Below are 203 nucleotides of genomic sequence, written 5' to 3'. Positions count from 1 at the left end.
ACACACACACACACACACACACACACACACACACACACACACACACACAGTGCACTGATATAAAATATCAGAATGAAGATAGAACGTGAGCAAAATTCATGTCCAAAGTGAATATCATAGCATTACAACACACACATTATATATATATATATATATATATATATATACATACATACATACATACATACATACATACATACATA

The 203-nt window shown here is 30.5% G+C and overlaps 1 protein-coding gene across 1 annotated transcript in view; it reads right to left on the bottom strand.

The window, feature by feature from the left end:
• The window catches only part of LOC106876826 (interleukin 17-like protein), a 2581-nt gene that overhangs the window by 2057 nt on the left and 321 nt on the right, over positions 1-203 (bottom strand). The window lies entirely within an intron of this gene.

Source organism: Octopus bimaculoides, chromosome 1 (assembly GCF_001194135.2).
Source record: "Octopus bimaculoides isolate UCB-OBI-ISO-001 chromosome 1, ASM119413v2, whole genome shotgun sequence".
NCBI classification, from domain to species: domain Eukaryota; kingdom Metazoa; phylum Mollusca; class Cephalopoda; order Octopoda; family Octopodidae; genus Octopus; species Octopus bimaculoides.
The sequence above is the reverse complement of the archived record's forward strand: the minus strand, read 5'-3'. Positions and strand labels throughout refer to the sequence as shown.